This window comes from Bidens hawaiensis, unplaced genomic scaffold (genome assembly GCF_021521415.1).
Source record: "Bidens hawaiensis isolate Kalapana, Puna unplaced genomic scaffold, B.hawaiensis_p1.1 tig00030762_1, whole genome shotgun sequence".
NCBI lineage: Eukaryota > Viridiplantae > Streptophyta > Magnoliopsida > Asterales > Asteraceae > Bidens > Bidens hawaiensis.
Window position 1 is genome coordinate 31,519 of NW_027495131.1, and position 19,717 is coordinate 51,235.

The 19,717-nt window shown below is 42.0% G+C and overlaps 1 pseudogene; it reads right to left on the reverse strand.

The window, feature by feature from the left end:
* Positions 1-1,465: 1,465 nt before the first annotated feature.
* Positions 1,466-2,180, reverse strand: LOC143580896 (uncharacterized; annotated as a pseudogene).
* Between the last annotated feature and the right edge of the window lie 17,537 nt (positions 2,181-19,717).

A 19,717-nucleotide genomic window follows, 5' to 3' on the forward strand; every position in this document is an offset into this window, starting at 1 on the left:
GGTGTGCAACAAACTGAAAAACTGATCCGAAACCGAATAAACCGAAAAATCCAAACCGAAAAAACCGAACCAAAACAAAAACCGACGGTTTGGTTTTATGTATTTGAAAAAAACCGCACTAATGGTTCGGTTTTGGTTTTGCATGTAATAAAAACTGAACCGAACCGAATTCCGAAATTTTTGTTTTTTTATATTTTATATTAAGTAATTTATAAGAATTTAATAAATATGTAACTCCAATATTTTAATCAAATGTATATAGTCTATTATTTTACAATTAACAAAATTATTTATACCTAAATTCATTATTTTTTGCCAACTTTTTTTTGGCCTAAAATTTTTAAGCTCAGATGGGAGAAACCGAAAAAACCGAAACCAACACAGAAAAAACCGAAACCGAACGGTTTCAAAAACTCCAAAAACCAAAGTTTTGGTTTTCGGTTTGGTTTCAGCAAAAAACCTCACCGAACCGCACCACGCACACCCCTAAGTAATTTATCAACACAAATCACTAGAGAATACAAACATCTTCTGCATAAAAATGAACTTACAACAGAGAAATCAGAGGCAATATATGTGAATTTTGGCGATCAATATAAATGGACATTAACGAACACGTTATTGAACGTTCACGAACACAATTGAACGGATATTGCCTTTGTTCGAGTTTGTTCATTTAGCTAATCGAATGTCAAACAGTTATCGATTATAGGTAATTTATCAACACAGATCACTAGAAAATACAAACAATGAACTTACAATATGCAGAAATCAGAGGCAATATATTCAATTAACAATCAATATGGTAAGAAACAAACATTAACAAACAAACATTAGTGAACATAAACACCTTATCAAACAAATCGAAACTTCGGTTTTCGAATTTTTGTAATCGTTATGTTTCGGTTTTCGTTTTGGTTTCGATTCGGTATCGGTTTATTCGGTTTTTGCCACTTAAGCTTGAAAACTTTAGGCCGAAATAAAAAGTTGGCCAAAAAGAATGAATTCAGGTATAAATAATTTATATTAATTATTAAATAATTGATTAGTATACATTTGGCTAAAAATCTTTGAGATACATATTTATTAAATTCTTATAGATTATTTAAAATAAAAAATAAAAAACAAAACCGAACCGTAAGTTGGTCAATTTTTTATCAGTTCAGTTTTTCTGATTTTTATTACATGCGAAATCAAAACCGAACCTTAAATTCGTTTTTTACAAAAAAAATAATATAAAACCAAAGCGACGGTTTTTGTTTCAGTTTGGATTTTTTTTTCACATCTGTATTTTTCGATTTCTTGCACACCTCAAACACATCTTGAAACGAACCAAGAATAAATATTTGTTAGTAAGATTCAACAGTAAAAAAGTAAAACATAAATTACTAACAGTTAAAAGTTAAAACTACTACAACAAACCAACTTATAAAAATTTACAATCAAAACACAAATCACAACATATTCATTCTTTTTTGTTTTTATTTGAATCATTATTATCACCAATTAAAACCTCCCAAATCTCAGCAAAAACCTCAAATATCACCTTATGATGTTCTTCATCATTCAACTTAATAAAACACTCCACCAAATTCTCAAGCTCTTCTACTCCAAACAACTCCTTTTCCACTATCATATCCACCATCGAAACCCGAAAATCCTCATACGGGTCACTCGAATCCTTCGCCACCGCCACCACATCCGCTTTCGCCGCGATTTCGCAGCCCGATTTGTCCGAATTCGACGAAATTGACCGTCTTGAAAACAGAGTGTTTCTTGATTTCTGATCATCTTGATCATCTTCATCTTCACTACTCCACCAATTGTAGTAATAATTGTCTGTAACTGATGAGAAACTTGGGTTGCTTGGTCTTCTCCGGTGATGGGTTTTCTTTTTCTTGTCGGTTTTCGCGGGTTTTTCGTGAACAGGGGAAACAGAGTGTTTACTCCGGCGGCCGGAATTCGGTGGGATTTGAGTGTTTTTTTGGCGGGAAAATTGGGGTTTTGGTTTTTGTGGTGATGGTGGGGGTTGTGGTTTCGGTTTTGGGGAGAAGAGGTCGATGAGGCGGCGTGGGTTCCGATGGTGGTCTGAGACGCCGGAGGTAGCGTTTTGTCTGCAAGAATGATTGGAGGAATTTGAAGATTTGGGATTTGATGGGGGTTTGATTTTGATTTTCCATTTTTGGGGAGTTTTGTGATTTGAGGTGCATGTGATTATGGAATATGTAGTAGTTTAAAGTTTATAAACATTTTATATACTTAGAATAATATATTTCTTAATATTTAAAAGGAAAGATTCTGGTTAACCTTTTTTTTTTTCGTCCCATTGCGTGTTATGTTAGAAGGTTCTGCTCTTGTGGCGGCATAATGACTTTCAAATGGTAGCTGGTTGTATGGTTTTCTAGGATAACACCCAAGTCAAACTTTAAAGTTATCGTGGGTTCGGTTAAGAAAGCATAACCTGACCAGAGTGAGGCAAATTAGAGAGTGTGATCACCTAAACACAAAAAAAATCGTCGTTTAAAAAAAAAGGAAAAGACCAGAAGTATTCGTCTCGTTGTGGAGGACAAAACGTGATGAACACCGCAACCACCCTGGTTCTTCTCTTCACTTTGGCCGGGTTTAATTTATAACTTTTATTTATATTAAAAAAATTAAAAAAGGAATGATTGTGTAATACTAATGATTGAAAGGGTTTATTGGACATTTTATCACTACGTCAATTAATTATTGATGACTAGGATGTCACGTGTTAGATAACGTTGTGCATAGTTACCACTACATGTGATCCAAGGACATTTCTCTATTTTCATAAATAAAACCCGTTTATTTGGAATGACTCATTAACCCGTTTAAATAAGCATGTCGATTTTCCAACATGTTAAAACTATTTATTATCACACTCAAACTTGTTTATCAGGTTTGAAAATTGATTACAACCTCTTTAACACTTGATAACCGTTTTGACTCGTTTATATACATTTGAAGTTCAATTACCATCTTTTTCTCCCTAATATACATATTTTCTCAAATATTAGAAAAATATAAAGTTTAACTAAAGTTGTGTTTTAATGCATATGATTACTTACTTATTTTTTAAGGGTAAAAAGAAAAATATAAAAGAGTTTCGAATATCCTACAAGTGATCTATTTGATTAGCATCTTTTAATGCTTAGATGTTGATAAGTGAAGTACTTAACAGCTAAATGTGTTTGATTAACCATAAGCGGTGAGCTCGTTGTTACAAGCATACGGAGGGAGATGAACACTGTTGGGTGTTAGTAAGGATAAATTGTTCAAATGGTATCAAAACGACTCATATGTTGGACATGATGACGAGGCAAATCGACGACAATATGTACCTATGGGGTTTGTAACACCTTAATCAGATACCATATTAATCGTGTACATAATTATGTGAGAGATAACGAGCTTGTAAGAAATGTTGCATCTCAAATACCATTAACGTGTTTCAAACCCTTTGGTTGAGGAAAAGCGAGTCTCACACTTAACATACTTTAGTTGAAACGATATTAGGAAAAGTGGCATTTGAAATGTCTCGACCCATGTAACTAAAAACAAAATGTGACCGTGCGATGAACAAAACGAATAATATCAATTGATAGAGGAGAATGATGCTAAATATAAAGAAGCTTTTTTAACGTAATCTTTAACCTAGCGGTATCAAAATTAACTAACAATTTAGTAATTAACAAATTAAAATTTCACTTAAAGATTGAAAATACTAAAGGCATGTAAAATTTGCTTTTATTGACCGTTAAAAAAAAAGAACTGCCAGCCAGTTGTTATGTAAGAAAAGAATGTTAAGTTTATTTATTCATTTTTGCATTAAATATTTATTGAATTAACTTTTTTGCTGTTTCCTTCCAAATTATTTGTCCATATTTCAACAAATCATATAAAAGTAACTTTAAACAAGGTGTACTTAGTGCAATAATATTTGTACCTCCAGATAGAAAGTAATCAAATTGCGAATTATTTATTCTTTTTGTGTTTTAGGTATCCTCTTGTGCCTTCCATGGGTTATTTTGTTATGGATAATTGTTATTCCATTTTCATGATAATTGAAGAAACGTGGATCGACTCACTGGTAGACGATCTACTTTCCTCGGGTGTGATTATGCTTCTTCACCGATGGTTTTCTTGGATCTGGGCTCTTCCACCTACAAAATGAACAGCACCGTCAACTTACCCCTCAGAAAGGGACAGAAGGGTCCTCTTTGGGGTAACCCTCCGGTGTGAGAATAAGTATTTGTAGGAGAAGATAATGTTATGAGAGTAAGGAAATCTGGAGAATATTGCTTAATAGCTGAATACTCTGTAATTGGATGTGATTGTCTGTGTTACTGGCTGTTACTGTCTGTGATTGAATGTAACTGAATATGATTGAATGTCTCTCCTTGTGGAGTTGATGCTGTATTTATAGTGCTAGGGTTTCCACTGATTGGGCTCAGCCTTGTTGGCCTCCTCCAATTGCTATGCGCCACGTGTCCTCTGGGACACCTGGTGCTTTCTCATTGGTTATAATCACGTGGTAGCACATGGGTTATGCTGAGTTGTCCACCTTTCATTTGGCAGCTGTCAACATCAGCATATTCTTATTCCTTAAAAAGATACCTTCTGGAAGGTTGTCTGACGTGCACAATCAAGGTTGCCCTAATCCTGATTTGGATAAGGGCGAGGTTGATTATGTGCATGTATGATATGCGCCTATCCTGAGGATGCGCGAGGTCTTCTCTTTATTCTCACGCGCAGATGTTTCATGCGCAGATGTGATATGCACAAGCATGTGATATGCGCCACGCGCGGATGCGCCACGCGCAGATGTGATGCGTGAGCATATGTGATGCCTGAGCATATGTGATGCCTGAGCATATGTGATATGCGTGAGCATATATGATGCCTGAGCATGTGATGCATGAGCATATGTGATGCATGAGCATGTGATGCATGCGCCATGCGCATAGGTTTTGGCTTTGTGCCTTCATAAAGTCTTGATTTCAAGCCTCTTGTCTATATCTTGTGGGTTGACCCGCCTGGCTCGGTGTTGAGGCGGGTACATACCTCTTCAAGCCCCCCCAGTCTAATGTGTGTCTTGTCTCGCGCGAGCGAGGTAAGATAGATATTAGACTTAATAGTTTGCTCTTTTAGTAGGTGTTTGTCTTTTTCTTCTTATTATTCATCGTTGCGCGAAATTCTATCCTTTTGTTTGAAAACGAATCGTCCCTATACGTGGTTGGTTGTTGCTGACATGCGTCAGTGATGGAGACGTGTCAAACCTTTCGTGTGCTCGAGGTGTTACAGTTGCCTTTCGTGTCCCCTCAAATATTGTCAGGGACACGTGTCGCACTCGCGTTGGTCTGTTAGTGCGAGTGGTGGCGCGTGAACTCTGGCAGCAGCTGTACAGTTTCTTTTCGTGTCCCCTCACACAGTGTCATGTACACGTGTCGCGCTCCCGTTGGCTTACACCTGCGAGTGGGGGCGCGTGAAGTCCGATCAGCACCAATTTTTCTCTCTCCTGGGCCTATAAAAGCCAGCCCTTAGAGTTTTTTATCCTTCATCTTCTTGTTTATTATTCAGAGCTCTTTTCTTTCTTTCCTTGTCTTCCGATTACCTTTGTTCTGCTTCCAAATATCTGTTCTTCAGAAGCAACCTTTGTTCGTTGTCACAGTTGTATGTCTGATAGCTCAGACAACACAATCTCCCCCATCCATTGCCGTAGAAAATCGTTAGTAATGTCTACATTGAAGAAGACCGGCAAGGGGAAGAAGGCTGCTGAGGTCTCATCGGAGGAGGTAGGGAGGACCAAGGCCGTGAAGAGGTGGAATGAAATCCCCTGCAAACTGAGGCAGGCTGATCTTGACAGCCTTATCGCCTCTCAGGGATTTCTCCCTGTGTTTGGCTGCATGTTGCCTGAGGCCGGGCAAACGGCGGCGGACCCGCCTACCGGCTATATATCCCTTTATAGCCATTTTTTCACCCACTGCAACCTTCGTCTCCCGATGACAAGGTTTGTGGGTGCACTGCTTAAGTTTTATGGGATTCATATATCCCAAGTCCATCCGTTTGGACTTGTGCGCATGACTCACTTTGAGTTCATGTGCAAATCCCAGCGCGAGGAGCCCACCCCTCGGCGCTTTCAGTTTTTTTACAAGCCCAAGATCCAAGATTCTTGGTTCTCCTTCATTCCTCGCAGTCAGAAGGTGAAGTGCTCCACTGTTTCATTCAAGAGCCTTCATGACTGGTCTGAGAGGTTTTTTTACATCAGGGCTGGTGTGATCCCCATCCGCATGACGATGCGCGCGATTTCTTCTGCGCCTGCGGATGTGGGTGTCCTCAAGAACCCAACTGGCACCTGGGTTAATAAGTTGACCGCTGAACCATCCCCCGCCAAGAACATTTGTGAGGAGGCGCTGGTGGGGGTTGGTATGAGCAGGAGGTGGGCGGACAGCGCGACTGAGCCCGTTATCCAAGTCGACGGCTTGTGTAAGTTTATCTCATTGCTTTACTTCTGCGCGAATATAATTCTTTTTGCTGATATCATTTGACTTGTTTTGTGCAGTCACCAAGGAGTATATCCACGCCGCATATGATGAGCATATGGAGGGTGGCTCCGTCGCGCTCGGCGCTGGGGAGGTTGGTTTCCCCGATCGCTTTGATGACATGTTCATCCCTGTTGATCTGGGATTTGTCTTCGACAGCGATGCGCCTGGTAAGCCTTTGTACTTATGCATTTTCCTTTATAATACCAAATTTTGCTAACACTTCTGTTGCATGTATTGTAGATGCGCTCGAAAACTACGAGTTGGAGATCGCGGAAGAGGAGGAGGAGGAGGAGGCGCCCCAACTAAAGCGTAGAGCTAAGGGGAAAACTGGCGCAGGGGCCAGTAAGAAACAGAAGAAAGATGTTGCCCCTGTTGTTCAGGATCCTCCTACTCAGGCGGGGGGATTTGGGAAAACCCAGGAGTTTACCACCAAGGTTTCCTTGTCTTCCCTGCCTCAAAAAGTGGGCAGACCTCCTGTCCACCTGAGGTATGGTGCCACTACCTCCTCCCTTCGCACGGCGGAAAAGGGAAGCGGTGTTGCGCCTTCGACAGGTATACTTTGCTTATCCTTTATGTCTCTATGAGCGCGATTCTGATAGAATTACTAATGAATCTTTGCTCACTCAAATGTTTGTAGAGCCGGCGACAGCGCCACAAGATGCCGAGGCTGCGCCGGAGGTCGCTTCGAAGTCCCCTGTTTTACCCTCAAAGAAGGGTAGAATGGACTTCATGGCGATGTTTGCTTCGCGAACGGAGTTGCGCCAAGGTACGTATTGTGCTCTTATTTTCTGACTTTCTTTTAGATCAAGTCATGAACCATTTCTTTTTGTTGATTTTTTCATAGAAGCCGTAGCTGGCGTACAAGCTGCTGGCGGCACTCCTGGCGCCGGTGCCAGCGCCGTTGGCTCTGCTCCTGCTCCTGCAAGCGATGAATCTCCCCTCATCGGGATTACTAAGGAGCAGGAGGCCGTTTTGCGCGCCGACCTGGCGGCGTCGAGACCTCCCTCACCTCCTCCTGCGCACAGCCCTCCTCGCGAGACCGATTTTGGCTCTAGGTCGCAGGAGAAAAGGCCTGTTTCCGAGGAGGATGAGGAGTTTGAAGTTGAAGACTCCGACCGCGATCGCGCCAGTCCTGCAGCGCCACGAGGCTTCGCGGCGGAGCCTTCTCGTGGGGCTGGCGCTGACTTTTCTGCTTCATCCCCGCAGGTATTTGTTCTTTTTTGCTCCGCTGCGCGGACTTCCATCTTAATGTTTTGATGACTTAGATAATTGCTTTGTTTTTGGAGGAAGCCGATCACATTTACCGCCCGAGATGGAATATTACCTGAAGACAGCACATTTCAGTCCATGGGTGTGTGTGCGGAATTCTGGGCTCATGCTGTGCCTCCATCTGAAAGGAGGTTCCAGGAGGACCGCGCTCGCGACGACTTGCTCAACGATCATATGTTTGCTGGGTCGGCCTTCTTTGCTGCCTCCCAAGAGCTTCGCTATGATTACGTAAAAGTACGTGATGCTCTTGCGGAAGCCAAGCAAGAGGCTAAGGTGTCTGCTTGGCATCTTTCTGATGCTCGCGAGAGAGCTGAGAAGCTCCAAGCAGAGCTCAGTGAGAACAGAGCAAGTGCCAACAGCGCCTTCGTGAAGCGCGGTCATGAGCTTCAGGCTGCGCGGGAGAAGCTGCAGGCGGCGGAGGCGGACGCTGCCAAGTACGCGCGCAGAGCGCGCGACTTGGAGCTGGAGGCGGAGGCGCGTGACCAGGCTCTTGTCCAGTCTATCACTGAAAAATCATCACTGGAGAGTGAGGTTGCGCGCCTGAAGAAGGAACTGGCGTCCGCGCAGGCCGAGAAGGATGAAGCCTTGGCGATGGCAGCGTCTAGCCAGGAAGCACTTGATTCTGCGCGGGCGGAAAAGGAAGAAGCCTTGGCGGCAGCAGCGTCCGACAAAGAGGAGCTAAAAAAGACTAAGGAAACTGTTGAGTTGTTAAACTCTCAGGTTCCTGCCCTCGAGACGACTGTTTCTTCTCTCGCGCAGGATCGCCAATGGCTAGTCTCACAGGGCATGACTCGTTGCGCTTATGCGATGAAATATTCAGACGAGTTTCAGGCCCTTGTGATGGATTGCAACGCTGCCGCGCGCTTGGTTGGTCGAGCTGAAGGGTTTAAGGATGGCTATGAATATGGGATGCTGAAGAAGAACCCATCCGATTACCCTTATCAGAGCGACGTTGCCTGCGCGGACATGGCCGCGATGGGGGAGAAGTATTTAAATACTCCCATTCCCATCCTTGGGCAGGTATTTTAACTTTAATGAGATTACTTTGATTTATTTTCCAAGTATTTTTGTACTCATACTTTTCCTTATGATTTGCAGATATCCGCGCTTGCTGACCAGCCCGACCTCGGCGCGCTAAAGAAATTACTTGACGAGTGCGAAGGATCTGGTGGCGGCGATGATGGCGCGGGGAATGCTGCTCCTGCTAGCGGCTCTGGCGTGGCCAAAGGATCCGCTCCTGACACTGTTGTGATAGAAGACTCCATTCAAGACGAACAACTTGACTATGGTCAGTTTGGAGATGACGAGGAGCAGGCTGCGCCAGATGCTGAGGGCAGTGATGAGGATGATGAAGAGGCTGATGTCAACGTGGAGACTTGAGAAGCCCTTCATGTTTTTTATTTTTATTTGTAGTTTGTATCTCATCTTGTAAACTTGTAAATTTCAATGCTTTTGAATGAAATGTTGTTTTTCCCTTCTTCGCATCTTGCGCATTCCCCATTCATCTCTTTATATTGAATGTTTGCTTGTTGAATATAAGATATGCTTGCACGTTGAAATAAGAACAAGGTTGTAAGGAAATTATTATACTTAATCCTTGTCATATTGTAAGTGATTTCGCCATATCTTGATTATGTTGACACGTGTCTTGGCGTTTCCATTATTCCTCTTTTGCGCTTCGTTATCGCGCATTATGGAATTATGAGTTTTTTTTTTTTTAGCCTTTACGTGTCAATGTGTTACTCAAATATCCATTACAATTTTATGCGCGACCTCGACCTGAGACCTTAACAACTATGTTTTGGCATTTGCTTTGCCTTAGTTGTGTTTAGGTATTTTATGGTCAGGCTGCGCAGCATGTAGGATGGATGTTGTGAGTGATTTGAGTTAAGGCTCACATTATTGGGCTAAGGCCCTGAGCTAAGGCTCATAATTTTGGGCTAAGGCCCTGACGTTTTAGAGTTAAGACTCATTAACGCGTTTGCGCATGTATGTTTTACTTCGTTTTATTTTGTTTTGACGTCAATACAGTGTTGTCATATTGCTCAAAATTAATAAAGGGAAGTGTGAAACATGTATGCAAAAGGTAATAGAATTGGGCTAAGGCCCTGACGTTTTAGAGTTAAGACTCGTTAACGCGTTTGAGCTTGAAGCTCACGCATGTATGTTTTACTTCGTTTTTATTTCGTTTTGATGTCAATACAATGTTGTCATATTGCTCAAAACTAATAAAGGGAAGTGTGAAACATGTATGCAAAATAGAATCCACATTAAGAGAAGATAGCGCGTATCATTATTCATAATGGCTTAAAAAGCCTTGATTACAAACTTGACATTTTTACATGAAACATTTTCTAAGCTGTGCTGCGTTCCATGCGCGCGGAATCTTCTTTCCATTCAAATCTTTTAAGGTGTATGCGCATTTTCCCAATTCTTCCAAGACTTGATAAGGTCCCTCTCAATTGGGGGACATTTTTCCCGGGGGTATCGCGCGACTAGCTTCATTGTTTCGAAGGACAAAATCATTTTTCTTGAAGTGGCATTCTTTCACGCGCTGGTTGTAATATTTTTCCAGTTTTTTCTTGTATTTGGCTTCACTGATGATAGCCGCCTCTCTGCGCCCTTCAAGTAAGTTGAGATCCAACCTTCTTTCGCGCTCGTTATCAATCTTGCTCATCATGAGCACTCTATGGGATGGGCACCCAATTTCTGCTGGAATCATTGCCTCTGTTCCATAGGTTAGGCTGAACGGGGATTCGCCGTTGCTGGTTTTGCTTAATGTCCTGTGTGCCCACAGGGCATTAGGTAGCTCTTCGACCCAAGAATGGGATTCTCCCTCTAACCTTTTCTTCAGCCCATTCAGCAAGCTTTGGTTAGCGCGTTCCACTTGGCCATTCCCCTGAGGGTGATAAACTGAAGTGAAAATTTGGTTGATGCGCAATTCCTTAAGCCAGCTGGATATCTTCTTGTCAGTGAATTGCTTGCCATTATCGCTCACAATTTCCATGGGCAAACCAAAACGGCATATGATGTGGCTCCATATAAACTGCTTCATCGCTTCGGCTGTGATTTTTGCTAGTGGCTTGGCTTCAACCCATTTTGTGAAATAGTCTACTGCCACTACCAAAAATTTTACTCGCCCTTGCGCTTGCGGTAGGGGACCCACAATGTCGATTGCCCATTTATGGAAAGGCCATGCGGAGGTCACCGGAATCAAGTTGTTCTTTGGCCGCATGGTGTTTGGCGCATAGCTCTGACATGCTTTGCATTTTTGGATCTCTTTTAGAGCGTCCAAGTACATGCCAGGCCAATAGTAACCTGAGCTCATTGCCTTGGCAACCACCATGCGCGGGCCAGCATGTATTCCATAGATTCCTTCGTGTATCTCTCTGATCACATAACTTGCTTCCTCAGCATCTAGGCATTTCATGAGCGGCCCAAGATAAGAGCGTCGATATAATGTGCCATCAAGGAGTTCATAGTTCTGCGACTTGTGTCTTATCTTCCTCGCCTGTGCGCGATCATCTGGTACCTTTCCCTCCTTCAAGAATTCCATTATTGGAGTTATCCATGATGAAGGGGTTGTATGAGTTACAAGGACAGACTTCGCTACCACCGACGGGTTGCTCATTACTTCTACCCTGACATCTTTGCCAAAGTGATCAAAACTGGTTGATGCCATCTTACTCAGCGCGTCAGCAGATTTGTTTTCACTGCGCGGAATATGAATGATTCTGAAGCAGTCAAATTGCTCGATGAGCTTTTTCGCCTGCTCTAGATACAGAGGCATGGTGTTCTCCTTGGCATCATAAAGGCCATTGACCTGTGCTGCTACCAAGTATGAATCAACATGGGCCTCCAGCTTTTTAACTCCGAATCTGTGCGCGATGCGCAGGCCAGCCAGCAGGGCTTCATATTCAGCTTCATTGTTGGTGCTTTTGAAGTCCAACCTGATGGCGTAAGTATATTCATGATTCTCTGGATCCACCAGTTTTAGGCCTGCGCCGGACCCTTCGTTGTGTGAGCGCGGGCAGATTTATCAAACATTCTTTTATCTCCCTGAAAGCTTGCTCGGCCTCAGGAGTCCATTTGAATTGGCTTTTCTTTAAGCAATTCCTCAATGTGTTGACAAATGGGGTAGATTTGCTTGCATGGTTCGCTAGGAACCTGTTGATTGAAACCAATCTACCATTCAGCTTCTGGACCTCTTTCATGGTGGATGGCGAGGGCATGTCAAGGATGGCCTCCACCTTCTCAGGGTTCACCTTGAAACCATCCTTGGTGACCATTACACCTAGAAATTTTCCCTCTAGTACGCCGAAAGTACATTTGCTCGGATTGAGCTTCATGTTAACTTCCTTTAGGCGCCCAAGGGTTTCTTCGATGTCTTTGAGCATTTGCTTTTCCTCCCTGCTCTTGATCACCAAATCATCCACATAGACTTCTAGGTCTCTTCCGATTTGCTCGCTGAAAACGGCATCCATAAGTCTTTGGTAGGTGGCGCCCGCATTCTTCAAACCAAAGGGCATTTTTGTGTAGCAAAAAACACCCTTGTCGGTTCTAAATGCGGTCTTGTCCTCATCTTGTGGTGCCATTTGAATCTGGTGATAGCCTTTGTAGGCATCCAGGAAACATTTGAGCTTGAATGGCGCCACGGAGTCCACCTTTGCGTCGATGTTTGGGAGGGGGTAACAATCTTTTGGGCACGCTTTGTTGAGGTCTTTGAAGTCAATGCACATCCTCCACGACCCGTTACTTTTCTTTACCATCACAGGATTGGCTACCCACGTCTGGTATCGTATCGGGCGGATGATGTTTGCGCGCAGTAAATCCTCAACCTGCTCATTCATGGCCCTCGCTTTCTCATCCCCCATGACTCTCTTCTTTTGAGCAATTGGCTCTACAGACTTGAACGTGTTGAGAGAATGTTGTGCCAGGTCTCGCGGAACCCCAGTCATATCAGAGTGTTGCCACGCGAAGACCGACATATATGCTGTGAGCAACCTTTTCATTCTCAACCTCGTGTCGTCTGATATCGTAGCGCCAATTGTGATTTTTTGCTCCGGGAATTTCGGGTTGAGAATCCATTCCTCTGGCGCGTTTTCTGCCATTGGAATTTTCATTCTCCCCTCCCGCGGAGTACTTGTCACTGCGCACAAATGATCTCGGTATACAAAAGTTACACCTGTTGGTGTTGGGAACCCCAACGCGCCGTGCGCTGGCGACGGTATGGCGTTGAATTGGGCAATCGTTCCCCTACCCAAGATCATATTGTGGCAAGAAGTGGTGGGCAAGACCAAGAAGTTAACAACTTCGGCTCGCTTGTGTTTCTCATCCCCCATAGTTAGCTCAAATTGTATTTGACCTAGGGGATGAATGATTTCATTTGAAACACCAGAGATTGGTGCATTCACAATTTCAAGCCTTGCTTGGTCTGCCGGATCCAGTTTCCTGAAACATTGCTCATACATGATGTCTGACTCGCTGCCAGTGTCCACCAGGACTTTTGACACTTCGTAATGAGCAATGTGTGTAGTGATGACCAGAGGACTGCTAATTGAAGGGCCTCCCCTGATTCTTGGGAAGATTACTTGTTGCTCGCGCCAATCTCCTTGGATTTGCGCGCTTCTTTTTCTTGATGTTTGCCCTTGCCTTCCTCCCTCGGCTACACAGATTCTTTTGTACTTTTTGCTGGCAGAGGCTCCTTCTGGTTGTTCATTTTCTGGTCTTGAGTTTTTTACCAGGTGAGCCAGCTTGCCTGATTTCACATCCTTTTCAATTGCATCCTTCAAGTGGTGGCATGCATCAGTGTTGTGTCCTGTGGACTTGTGAAACTCACAGTACTTGCCACTGTCTGATGGTCCCTTGTAGTGTAGTGGCTTGGGGCTTTTGAATTGGACATTCTCAGTGCTTAACACCTGTGAAGGCGTTTTAGTGAGGGGAGTCCATATTCTTGGCAGAGGTCTGTTAGGATCTCTGCCGCCTTCCCTCTTGTCACCCTTCCCGCGATTACGAACATCTTTTTGGGGCTGGGGTGAGCTTGGTTGCGCCTGCTTTTCTGCGGAAGAAAAACTGGTTGGTTGCAACCTGGACCATACAGAGTTCTGTTTGCCCCTTTTTTCTTTGCTGCGCGGTGACTCAGCTTGATGCGCTCTTTCTCTTGCCCTATCTTGGGCAATTTGTTTTTCATTTCTCGCGAAGACCCGCGATGCTTCCATTAGTTTGGCCCAAGTGGTGGGCATGCCATCTCTGCTTACGAGAGCTCGGCGGAGTTGATCACTGCGCGCGCCTTGTATAAAGGCCACGCGCAGGAGTTGCTCAGTTATACCTCCGATTGCCAGAGACTCCTGATTGAAACATGTTATGTAGTCTTCAATCGTTTCATCATTCCTGCGCACACAGTGCATGATGTCATCAGGGTCGCGCGTGTGTCTGCGCTACTGTACGAAGTGGGCTTGGAACTTTTCCAATAGTTCCTCGAACCCATCGATTTGCTCAGTCGGCAAGCTCTCGAACCAGACACGCGCCGCGCCCGTGAGGCAGCGAGCAAACATGTGACACCATGTTGGCATCGTCCAACTCTCTAGGTTTCCCGTGTTGTAAAAACCTTGCAAGAAATCATCTGGATCTGTTGTGCCGTCATATTTGCCCAAACCACTTGGCATCTTGGTTTTGTACTGGATGGGAGCCTTCGCGATGCGCTCAGTGAACTTTGAATGTTTCACCAAGATGGTTGGTCTGTACGGTGTGGTTACATCCACTTGCCCTCTAACTGGTGGGCTGTACGGTATGTGCAGATCCAGATCGCCTCTGGCTCCAGGCGCCATGTTCACAGGCGCGCGAAGCTGTGAGCCTCCTGCATGAGTATCTCGCGTCTTCCTCATGCTGTGCACTTCTTCATCACTGAACTCAGTGTGTGCAGTGTGAACAGAATGTCCTTCTTCCGGCGCGCGCGGCCTTTTTGTTCCATGAACAGTTTGCTTATCAAACGCTTGCCTCTGTGTTAAGTCGGCTAGCTTTTTCTGTTTGACCATCTCATTGTACTTGTCCATTAGACGCCGCTGCTCGTTTATGAGCCATTCTTTAGGATCATTTGTTTCATCTTCTGGACCCATTGGTCCTTTTTGTTTCGTGCCGGCAAGATTTTGTAACGTGAGATCGTCTGGAGGAGTTTCAGTCTAGCCGTGAGGAGTTGTGATGAAGGGACGGTTACTGGTGGTGCGCGTAGAATCACGCGGCCCCCTCAGAAACTGCTGTCCTTCATTAACATCCTCACGTTCAATATCCTCCAGAACTTGATCGACGTTACGAGCACCAGAAACCATGGTGAAAATTTGTTTTTATATACAGATCTGATGAGATCTGATTGACGTTGTAACAGTGGATGGCGCCAATGAAGAAACGTGGATCGACTCACTGGTAGACGATCTACTTTCCTCGGGTGTGATTATGCTTCTTCACCGATGGTTTTCTTGGATCTGGGCTCTTCCACCTACAAAATGAACAGCACCGTCAACTTACCCCTCAGAAAGGGACAGAAGGGTCCTCTTTGGGGTAACCCTCCGGTGTGAGAATAAGTATTTGTAAGAGAAGATAATGTTATGAGAGTAAGGAAATCTGGAGAATATTGCTTAATAGCTGAATACTCTGTAATTGGATGTGATTGTCTGTGTTACTGGCTGTAACTGTCTGTGATTGAATGTAATTGAATATGATTGAATGTCTCTCCTTGTGGAGTTGATGCTGTATTTATAGTGCTAGGGTTTCCACTGATTGGGCTCAGCCTTGTTGGCCTCCTCCAATTGCTATGCGCCACGTGTCCTCTGGGACACCTGGTGCTTTCTCATTGGTTATAATCACGTGGTAGCACATGGGTTATGCTGAGTTGTCCACCTTTCATTTGGCAGCTGTCAACATCAGCATATTCTTATTCCTTAAAAAGATACCTTCTGGAAGGTTGTCTGACGTGCACAATCAAGGTTGCCCTAATCCTGATTTGGATAAGGGCGAGGTAGATTATGTGCATGTATGATATGCGCCTATCCTGAGGATGCGTGAGGTCTTCTCTTTATTCTCACGCGCAGATGTTTCATGCGCAGATGTGATATGCACAAGCATGTGATATGCGCCACGCGCGGATGCGCCACTCGCAGATGTGATGCGTGAGCATATGTGATGCCTGAGCATATGTGATGCCTGAGCATATGTGATATGCGTGAGCATATGTGATGCCTGAGCATGTGATGCATGAGCATATGTGATGCATGAGCATGTGATGCATGCGCCATGCGCATAGGTTTTGGCTTTGTGCCTTCATAAAGTCTTGATTTCAAGCCTTTTGTCTATATCTTGTGGGTTGACCCGCCTGGCTCGGTGTTGAGGCGGGTACATACCTCTTCAATAATAAAGTTATAGTTATACATATGGTCATTATTATATTATTAATTAAAGTAAAAAGGAGAATATAATGTTTTTTCTTAATATTGATATAATACTCTTTACATTATCTTTTAATGTATATGTCGGAGATTTATATACTCGAGAAATAAAGATAATCAGGTATATCAGTGGTCTATTAATAATCCAAACAGTTGTATAAATCATGCAAATTATTTTTAATTGTATGCGTTACTAAATGTCCGAGATTAATCAAATATGATATAAAAGAGAAATTATAAATGACAATTTTTTTTGGTATAAAATAAGTTTTCATTATGTTAAGAAAAAACACCCTATTCATCCTTTATGTTTACATTATATTGCAATTTTACTTCTTAGATTAACTTTTGTATATAGTAGGGGCTTTGGGCTGATTGAGCAACAAAGTCTACAAACCAAAATCATTGCCAAGTGTAGATTTATGATTGAGCAACAAAATCTATATGTAATAGAGAGGCTTGGGGCTACAATTTTTTTTTTGCTCATCTCATCTCTTTCTAGAGAGAGTAGTTGGATATCCCTCTTTTAAGAATCCTCGTGTTTTAACCCTTGTTCAAGTTATGAAATCGTTTTAAGTATATTTTTGGTGTATTCGGGTATTGTTTCTATACTCGCTAATTTGAGGTGTACCAAGTATAAGTACTATCGGTATACTTGAGTGTGAGTGTGTCTGTGTGTGGTGCGAAGAGACGATGCTCGCATGAGAACTGACAAAATTGTATCGGGTAGGTTAGTTTACTTATCCTAGTAATCGAGTTTAGGGTCGGGTATTAATGGGGATCAGAGTTGTGTGTGAACGTGAATGCACAAAAAGTACCTAACCATGTTAGGCAATCAAGTGATCAGCACGTGCATGTAGTAAATGCCCAAACACACCAATAGTAAATAGGCTACGCATAGACATGCATGAAAGCACAACTGTCAGCTACGAGTCAGTAGCAGACGGAACATGCATATACGCGCAAACGTAAAGTAAAGACATAGTGATAAACAAAACCAAAAATAAACATTGGAATGTGATTATGTGAACATGATCCATAGGATGGAATTATTATAGAGGTATTGGTAATGTACAAAATTGTGACCATGTTTAAGTTATATTAGATACTAGACAACAATTTAACTTGAGTGCAAAAGTGGGCTAGGCATTAGTTTAGAAGAGACTAAGACTGAGATTATATGGTTTTCGCCCTTTTTAAATTGTTTTGGTCTGAATACACACAACTAAACATTTTGATTATCGTCAACTTATGTTAAGCGCGTCTTGTAGAAATGAAACTTGTTTGTTATTGATCTTACCCATGAGAAATTTGAAAACATGGTGTTCAAATAGACAATATACAAGATGACCTATCCAAAATGTTATTTTGGCTCAATCATATAGTCATCATCATATGGAAAAAATATCATATGAAAAAAGAGAGCATCTTTCAAAGTGTTAGATATTCCAAAACACTCTCACAACTCACAACCACCATCACACATGATTCCTTAATTTAACAACTTCGCATTTGTCTCCTTATAATAATGCAAATATGAATAAAAAATAAGTTTGGGAGAGAAATTTTAATAACTTTTTTTAATTTATTTAACACGAGACTTAAGTGGACAAGTGGTTATTGAAGAAAGCCTGTATTTTCTTTACAAAAATATGGTGCTTGAATAATTAACTTTAATGTTTTCATAACCGGATCAACCGTTGAGTTGACTGTCTTACTAAGTCACCAGCCGAACCAATTTTAAAACCCGATAAGACTGATAAGTGAAGTTGTACCTCTGAGGGTAAGTTTGTAAATAAGCCAATTACGTAATAGTTTATGAAGATTTGACTTCATGTTGACTTGGGGAGATACTTACCGGTTTAGTCCTAACCAAAACCATGGCAGTAGTACATATATACATGAAGGGTTATAATTTGTAAATTGTAAATGTGAAAAGATGTTTTAACTTTAAAATATGTTTAGGACGGATATGATTTCGGTTTTGGGCTAGATCGAATGAACCGATAACCGATATATGAAATATATGGTTATATTAGTGGCATCGAATTCAAGGCTATTTTAGGCTTTTGAATTTATTTAATACAAGTTGAAAAATTGTAACTTAAGAGGTGCGGAGTGAACACTAAATCTAGGCTATTATAACTTTGATATCGTGAAACCCGTTTTAGGGGCAAAGCCCCTAAACCAAACAAGGGTCCGCGGCAGTGCCTTTGATTGGATGCAATGGGCAAATTCCCTGGCTAGATTAAGCTTGGCAGCTTTCCCTTGATAAATTACCGACAAGAACCAATCTCTCAAAAAAGGGCTAGACGTGCCGTGTATTTTATGTCCATTTTGTTCTAGAGACACATAAACAACTCTTCATCTCTTCACATGTTGTGGGGCAGCTTCTAAAGCTTGCCCTTTAGTGCTTTCTTGGTTTCATTTAGTCGGTCCGGTCACTATGAAACCTAAGAATGCTTATTCTTGCTTGGATAAAATTCATTTGTCAAAAAAGAAGAAATCGTTGGTGGAAGGAATTCTTTTTACTATGTGGTGGGTTATTTTGAAGACTAGAAATAAGGCGATTTTTGAAGCAAACGGCTTGAAGACGGAGCTTTCTTTCGAGTCTATTTTACATTTCTCTTGTTTCTTTGGATTGTATCTTGGAACATAAAGGTACAAACAAGCTGTACCAAGTGGATCCAAAACCCTCTTATTTTCATGTAATTTTGTTTTTCACTTGCTTGGTTAGATTGTTATAACCAGCTCAGTAAGCTTTATAAATCTTTGCCGTTCAAAAAAAAAAGATTAAGCTTGAATTTGATCATCCATAATTAACTCCATTGAAAAACTTTTGATAATTTTTTTAATGCATTTGAAGTTGCTTCAGAATCACAAATTTGTTAAAAGTTGATTGGATTTGATCATCAAAATTAATTAACAAAGTTGTTAAAAATTGCTTGAATTTGATAATTAAATTTAACTAACAAAATTGTTAATAATTGCTTGAATTTGATCATCAAATTAACTATGTCATTCAGAACCAAAAGTGGTCTTCCAACTAGATTTGATCTTCAGAACCAACATTGATGATCATAATTAACTTTGGTATTCACATTTAAAGTTGTTCTTCATAACTAAATTTGTTATTCAGTACTAACTTTGGTCTTCTAAGACAAAGTCAAAACTAACTTTGTGTCTTCAACACATAAGATGTTGTAATTGTTGCATCTATGACATTTATAACTGTTAACTGTCATGACATTTCATGAAGGGATGCGATAGTTCAATGCACATGTTAAACCCCTATATAGAGGAATCACTTGGTTTGATTTCATATTCAAATTTCACATTAGAACCACATATTCTATGTGAACCTTTTGTCTTATCAGATTTTAAATTTCGTAATAGGCGAATAGTGTGTCACGAACTATACGTGATTCAGAAAGATATCTGGTC